Source organism: Cyprinus carpio, chromosome B3, assembly GCF_018340385.1.
Source record: "Cyprinus carpio isolate SPL01 chromosome B3, ASM1834038v1, whole genome shotgun sequence".
In the NCBI taxonomy this organism is placed as follows: domain Eukaryota; kingdom Metazoa; phylum Chordata; class Actinopteri; order Cypriniformes; family Cyprinidae; genus Cyprinus; species Cyprinus carpio.
Window position 1 is genome coordinate 10,385,679 of NC_056599.1, and position 7,827 is coordinate 10,393,505.

The following is a 7,827-nucleotide window of genomic DNA, read 5'->3' on the forward strand; positions in this document are numbered from 1 at the left end:
GATTTTGTTGTTGTTGTTTTTTACAAATATAAAACAAAGTAAATGTTATATGTAGATACATATTGGGGATTGGGGTCCGAAAACCAGTCCAGTATCTTGTGTGACCACCATTTGCCTCACGCAGTGCAACACATCTCCTGGAGTTGCTGGATATTGGCAGGAACTGGAACACGCTGTTGTGTACAAAAGTATGTGAATCTCTAGGATTAGCTGTTAATTTGAAGGTGAATTAAGAGTCCATCTGTTCAGAGGTGTTTTTAATCACTGAGATCAGGTTTCAGTGTGTGCCCTGTTTATTTAAAGAACAGGGATCTATCAAAGTTTGGTCATGTTTGTGGAAATGTATCATGGCACAAACAAATGAGATCTCAGAAAAAGAGTTGGTGTTGCTCATCAGGCTAGAAAAGGTTTCAAAGCCATCTCTAAATAGTTTGGAATCCACCAATCCACAGTTAGACAGATCGTGTACAAATGGAGGAAATTCAAGACCACTGTTACCCTCCCCAGGAGTAATCCACCAACAAACAACACTCTTAACAGCAAGACTTGTAAAATCCACTAGGTTTCAAAGGACTGCAGGCTAACTTTTAAGCAACTAAAGGCCTTTCTCACATTGGCTAATGTTAATGTTTATGAGCCCATCATCAGGAGAACACTGAAACACCCATGGTGTGCATGACAGAGTCGCAAGAAGAAAGCCACTGGTCTCCAAAAAGAACATTGCTGGCCATTTGCAGTTTGCTAAAGATAATGTGGACAAACCAGAGGAATACTGAAGAAATGTTTTGTGGATGGATGAGACCAAAATAGAATATTTTGGTTTAATTGAGCAGCGTTATGTTTGGAGAAAGAAAACCTTATCCCATCTGTGAAACATGGTGGTGGTAGTATCGTGGTTTGGGCCTGTTTTGCATCTGGTCCAGGACAGCTTGCCATCATTGATGGAACAATGAATTCAAATTATACCAGCAAATTCTGAAGGAAAATGTCAGGACATCTGTCCAAGAACTGAATCTCAAGAGAAAGTGGGTCATGCATCAAGACAACGACCCCAGTCGTTCTCAGACATTATACCAAAGAGTGTTTAAAGAAGAGCAAAGTTGATGATTTGGAATGACTGAGTCAAATTCCGGACCTTGATCCAATTGAAATTTTGTGGAAGGACCTGAAGCAAGCAGTTAATAGGAGGAAACCCACCAACATCACAGATGAAGTGGTACTGAGGAATGGGCTAAAATTCTACAAGCTGTTGTGAAGTACTGATCAGCAGCTACAAGAAATGTTACTTGCAGTTATTGCTGCAAAAGAGGTCACACCAGATACTGAATGCAAAGATTCACATACTTTTGCCACTCACAAATATTTAACACAAGATAATTTTTCTCAGTAAATAAATGACAAAGTATATATTTTTGTCTTCTTTTGTTGATTGGATTCTATGTCTACTTTCAGGATTTGTGTGAAAATCTAGTTATGTTTTGGGTCATATTTATGCAGAAATATAGAAAATTCTAAAGGGTTCACAAACTTTCAAGCAGCACCTCTCATAAGTGTTGTGGACATGAGAGTGGAGTGGTTTAGATCTGATCTGAAAGACTCAGTAGTGCATCTCTATTAGGACCATGAAGACAGATCAGAATCAGTCTTACAGAGGGAGAACAAAACTGAATTATCAAGAACTACAGAGAGGAGATGCATCACTCAAACTCGCAACAGTCAAAGTGTCTGATGAAGAAAATTATAAGTGTTTTATTCAGTCCAAATCCTGGTATGATTAGATTAGATTAGATTCAACTTTATTGTCATTGCACATGTAAGGTACAAGGCAACGAAATGCAGTTAGCATCTAACCAGAAGTGCAATAAGCAGTAATTACAGGATATACAGTGTCTACAATATGTTACAAATGTACAATAATATACAGATAATGCAGTACTATGGACATAATTTACAGATTTCTAAATACTATCAGCATGATATACAGATAGGTGTACTATGAACATACTATACAGATGGATTATGTAATAAGTGTATGTACACTATAAGCAGAAACTATGATCATATGAACATCATTTACCCTACTGCAATGGACAGTAAAAATCATTCAGTATTCTGTTTGAATGAGCAGACAGTAGTGCAAGTAATAACAAGTGAACTGTTTGTTTGTTTGTAAACCAGATGTAATGATGAGGAGGGGTGAGGAGTGTGTGTGTTTGGTGTGTGGGGGTCCTCCCAGAGCTCTAGAGATTAAACAGTCCCTGAGTAAGCTTCACCATGAATGGACACTACTGAAGTGCCTCCCAGAGGGCTGGAGGTTAAACAGTCTATGGTCAGGTTGAGAGGAGTCCTTAAGAATTCTGCGAGCTCGACGTAGACAGCGTTTTCTCTGGATGTCCTCAATAGCAGGAAGTGGTGTCCCTGTGATGCGTTGGCCAGTTTTCACCACCCTCTGCAGTGCCTTGCAGTCAGCAACTGAGCAGTTCCCATACCAGACTGTGATACAGCTGGTCAGGATGCTCTTGATCGCACACCGGTAGAAGTTTACCAAGATGGCTGAAGACAGCTGGTTCTTCTTCAGTGTCCTAAGGAAGAAGAGGTGCTGGTGAGCCTTCTTAACCAGGCTGGAGGTGTTTGTGGTCCAGTACAGGTCCTCCGAGATGGTGGTTCCCAGGAACTTGAAGCTGGAGACACGTTCAACGACGTGCTTCCTTTCTTCTTCCTTAAGTCCACAATGAGCTCCTTTGTCTTGCTGGTGTTAAGGAGCAGGTTGTTGTCAGTGCACCATGAGGCGAGGTGCTGTACCTCCACCCTGTAGGCAGTCTAATCATTGTCTCTGATAAGGGCAATCACCGTGGTGTCATCTGCAAACTTAATGATGGAGTTGGATCCATGCACAGGCTTGCAGTCATGGGTGTAAAGGGAGTAGAGGAATGGGCTCAGCACACAGCCCTGTGGTACCCCGGTGTTTAGTGTGATGGTGGTGGAGCAGGTGTGGCCTGACCTAAAATGCTGAGGTCTGTTGGTCAGAAAGTCCATAATTCAGTTGCAGAGGGAGGTGTTAATGTCCAGGTCTCCAAGTTTTGTGGTCAGCTTGGAGTGAATAACAGTGTTAAATGCCGAGCTGAAGTCAACAAACAACATCTGTACATACGTGTTGTTATTGTCCAAGTGTGTGAGTACAGAGTGCAGCACTGTGCATACTGCATCCTCTGTGCTCCTATTGCTACGGTAGGCAAATTGGTGTGGGTCCAGTGTGGGTGGGAGGCAGTCCTTGAGGTGTGCAAGGGCCAGTCGCTCAAAGCACTTCATAACAATAGGTGTGAGTACTACAGGGCGGTAGTCATTCAGGCACATCGGGGAGGAGTGTTGCAGGACTGGCACAATGAATGTGGACTTAAAGCATGTTGGCACAGTTGCTTGGGTGAGGGACAGGTTGAAAATGTCTGTGAAGATCCCTGCAAGCTGCTCTGCACATGCCCTAAGCACACGTCCAGGAATGCCGTCTGGGCCAGCAGCCTTGTGTGCGTTGATCTGACTCAATGCAGTGTAGACATCTGTGGAGCTGTGTTTGAGGGGTTGATGGTCTGCTGAGAGTCTGATCTTGGTGGCCGCCTCCTTGCTGTCACTGTTGAAGCGAGCATAAAAGTAATTTAGCTCGTTAAGGAAGGAGACATCTGTGACCATTGGAGTAGAGTTGCATTGCTTGTAGTCACTGATGACCTGGATGCCCTGCCACATGCGTCAGAGTTGGAAAAGTGTGCCTCTACCATTAGCATGTAGCAGTACTTGGCCTTTCTGATGCCCCTCCTCATGTTAGCCTGGATTTGCTGTAGGCCTGAGCATCATCTGATCTGAAGGCAGTGTTGCAGGGTTTCAGCAGGAGTCGCACCTCCTTGTTCATCCATGGCTTCTTATAAAGTTAATTAGTTATCTTTATTTCAGAATTACAGTGTGAATCTGAAGGTAGGAATCCTTAACCTATTCTTGAGTGACTGGACAGTGAATGAGTTAGTTTGAGTTCAGAATCTACAGAGACACAGACGGATGGATTCAGTGTGAAACACACTATCACTATACATCACAGTGAAAAGATTCACTGCAGAGTCAAACTGAGACATCACATGCTGGAGACACAGATTATCACCACAAGTAAGTATTGACACTGTGTATTACTCTATTTCTCTCATATGTGATTTTAAAATATTATTTAGGGATGCAAAAAGGTCTGTATCTTTATCTGTAGCAATCTCAAAACTATCAAAACCATCATTAACATAAAACAGAAAAAACTGGAAAGTATGTGGGGATTGACCTGAAAGCTTTTCAAACTACATGAAAAGGCTCTTTTAAATGATTAAATGTTTTCATTTAACAAACATTGTATAGCTCATAAAAGTATTCTTCCTCATAATATAACATTTCTTTAAATTTCTGAGAATTAAAATAATAAAACTAAATGTATCTTATCATTTAACCTGTTGAGCGGTACGCTCCCACATATGGGATTTTTATTTCCATGCCCCTAGGAGTACAGTCCTACATATGGGATTTAGAATGTTCGGTGACATCACATCACTGCAAATTCAAACTTTGCTTTCACACTTTATCTGGCGCTGAGACACCGCTGCACTTGTCATATAATCACTGCTATACAGTGGTTTTAACCACAAAAATCTTTATTTTAGGTTTCAGACATTTAAATACACATAAATACTAGTAAAACAGTACATTTAGAGTTCGTAAAATACATACCAATGTTTATGGAAGCAGCAATAACAATACATTCAAATAAAATTTGCCACCATGTTTTATTAATATCATATACACACAGTGTAAGTAACTAGTCTTCTCTTTTGTCTAGAATTCTTCTCCCAGTTCACCGGCCACTTACTGCAGCGCAAACGCCCATCTCACGTATCACGAACTAGGTGATATGTGGACATATGGACTGACCCACGGGGGGCAGTGCTACATATGGAAATGGGTCTCTGAGGCAGGTTCTTCATGGGAGTAGGGATGGAGTAGGGATGGAACTACTACACAAATGTGGCACCAAGCTGGTTCTTCCCGACACTTGCCTATTACCCAACACAAAGGAAGAAACTGGCTCTATGCGAAGATTGTAGAACCTCGCAAAGGTTTTAGGTGTCGCCCAGTCGACAGCACTGCAGATGTCTGCTAGAGAGGCACCGTGCGGCAAAGCCCAGGAGGAGGCTACACCCCAGGTGGAGTGAGCCCTCACCCCCAGGCAGCAAGGCTTGCCTTGGGAATGGTACACCAAGGCGATGGCATCCACTATCCACTGTGCCAACCTCTGCTTGGAGATTGCCTTCCGCTGGCCTCCATAGCAGACAAAGAGCTGCTCTGAGCTTCTAAAGTGCAGGGTGTGGTCCATGATCTTCTACGCAGGAACGCGTCCTATGTCACAGGTGCAATGTGGACAAGGACTGGCCCAGGGGGCAGTGCTTGCAGATATACCAATGGGTCTCGGAACGTCCTTAGTGGGAACCTTGGGCACGTATCCAAAATGGGCCACCATTCAGGTTTAACCCAACAGTAGGCTATTACCCAAATACCAGGCAACCTCTATCACTCAATGTAAAATTCTTGAAGGTTTTAGGTGAGCACCAGTCAGCTCTGCAGATGTCTTGAGAGACACTATGCTTAAAGGGTTAGTTCAGGCCACAATATATTAGCCCATGTTTTTCGCACCCAGGCAAAGCCTCCTAGGTGTATACCACTTTCGATGGCAGAACAAATCCACTCAGAGTTAACCTCTGCTTGATCTTTGCTCTTCCAAGTGCACGCCTCCTATACAACGTGCCAAACTTGAGCTGCTCTAGGGGGTAAATAAAGCCTCCTGTGGTCCAGTAAACGCCATGCGGTTTTGTAAGGACACATCATATTTAAAGGCTTTATAAATACTTTTTTGCACTTCACCACTTGTCTACATGCAAGCCAGTAGGGTGGAACCTTGGTAGGACTTACTTGTCAGCGCACGCCTCTGAGGATAATGACGAATGTGTAGCACGGAGGAGAGCCAGCAAAACAAAAAGTTCAAATTCATTGATGGAGTTGAGCAAGGTCAAAAGCGAGTCTTGTAAAGACGAAATGTAGGAGGTTATTTCGATATAAGTCAAGAGGAGACTGGTTTTCCTCACCCTCAAAGCATCCTAAGGAAACTTGACTTCTTCTTTGACTATTCCAAAACAGAGTTGCGATAAAAGCATTTCTCTTCCAAGTGCACGCATCATTATAAAACGTGTGAGAAAAAAGTTGTAACAAAGTTCGACTGCTTCCGCCTATGACAGAAGTGAGAAAAAAAGTTGTAACAAAGTTCGTAGATTGGGAAGGAGGAGGCGGAAACCGCCGAACATTTAACCAATTTAATAATAAAATAAACACAAAACTGAAAATAGTTTTGTTCACGAACGACTGATGTGCACAAACAGAACCAAAACAACATAAATTGTCCAGGCTTGGTCCTCTCTCGTCGTCGCTCGCTCCTTTTATCCTTCCTGAGCTCCTCCGTGGGACTCGAGACCAGTGAGTGGTGCAGGTGTCGCTCATTATCATTAACTCCACCAGCCTCACTCCTCTCCCACGGCTCTAGGGCCCGCCCCACTCATCATATACCCCCATCTCTGGGGGGAACCGATCAAGCTGGCTATGGCGTACCTGGGGGTAGGAACAGACGAGGTGAGAGAAAAGGACATAGAAGGATGAGGAGAGACAGAGATGAGTGAGGGGAGAGAGAAAAAAAAACTGCTGATTTTTTTAAACCAGTCCTCAACCAGTTGATAGGATCTCACTCGCGGTGCCATGCAATGGTACTGGACATCTTTGGTGGACAGCTCGATGCTCCTCCGGCTCCTGGTGGATGGCGATGGCTCCTCCAGTCGAGGGCATCCGGCAGCTCCTCCCCCGTTCCCTGCTCCTGCCCAAACATGGCAGACGGCAGCAGGATCCGGCCTCTTGGTGAACGGCGATGACTTCTCCACTCCCTCTCGGACAGCAGCCACCCCTCCTCGACCCAGGAGCACGGCAGCGAGCCCTCCGTCCCACCTTGTCTTCCATTATTCCAGCACCACCGCCTCAGGCAGCCACTGGCAGTCTCCGCTCCTTCCTGCTGCCTGATCTCCTCAGCAACGTGATCTCCCTCAGCAGAGAGGGCTCTCTGACAGCGTGTCCCTCCTTCCTCCTGGGTTTTGGCACCATTGTTCAGCCTTAAATGATCTACTTAATCTATATTCATTTTACATTTATGTATATATTGTGTCCTGTAAATGGTCACCCTGTGGTTACATAATGTGTTCAGTTAGCAAATGTACGCTTGTGTGATGTTAACACAGCTTTTAAATACAACTAAATGATGTTGACTTGTTTGTCAGAGTTATAAAAATGATATAATTTCAATGTTATTTTGTCATCTTTTGTTGGATTTTGTCAGAAGACAATTATACCAACATATTATTTTTTTTCCAACAAAACAATGCATAAATACACTGTGCATTCATGTATCTTTACTATGTATTGTATTTTATCATAAGATATGTAAATAGTGTTAAGACTCTTTGGATTTTGTTGTCTTCAACTAGTGATTAAAATGACTTATTTTATTAAAGCCTTCATACTTGCTGTTTTTAGCTATCACACATTTAAGAACACAAATGGGTGAGTAAAATATTAATGTTTTATGGCATAATTGTTTATTTGAATAATATGAATTTCTCAAATTCTTCATCATGTCAAACATTTATTTATATGTATTTAAGAATTTGACATAATGCACTGCATAAATGCAATCAAATTATTTCTAAATGATCA